We start from the raw sequence: 316 nt of genomic DNA, 5'->3' as shown, positions 1-316 counted from the left end.
GCAGATCTTTGTCTTTTTATGTGGAGCCATGGGCGAGGCGCTCAAGAAAATGTGGAAGGAGCTTGAGTTCTTCAAGCCCCGGGCCAGGTCCTGGAGCATGAGGTCGTCGGCCAGGATGCCTAGAAATGTACTGGTGGTGGAACTGAGGATGGTGGCCGGAACTGAGGATGGTGGCAGCCACCCGCACCGGGCGCCTGGCAGCAAGACTGCCACTTCCACCACCGTACGCATCTAGCTCCGTGGTGCCTGGCAGGCCTGGATCACCAAATAGGCGGCGCAGCACGTACGAAGAGCCAGGCCCCAGGTACTGGTAGGC

This window comes from Cebus imitator, unplaced genomic scaffold (assembly GCF_001604975.1).
Source record: "Cebus imitator isolate Cc_AM_T3 unplaced genomic scaffold, Cebus_imitator-1.0 Scaffold1076, whole genome shotgun sequence".
NCBI classification, from domain to species: Eukaryota; Metazoa; Chordata; class Mammalia; order Primates; family Cebidae; genus Cebus; species Cebus imitator.
This window is presented reverse-complemented; position numbering follows the sequence as displayed.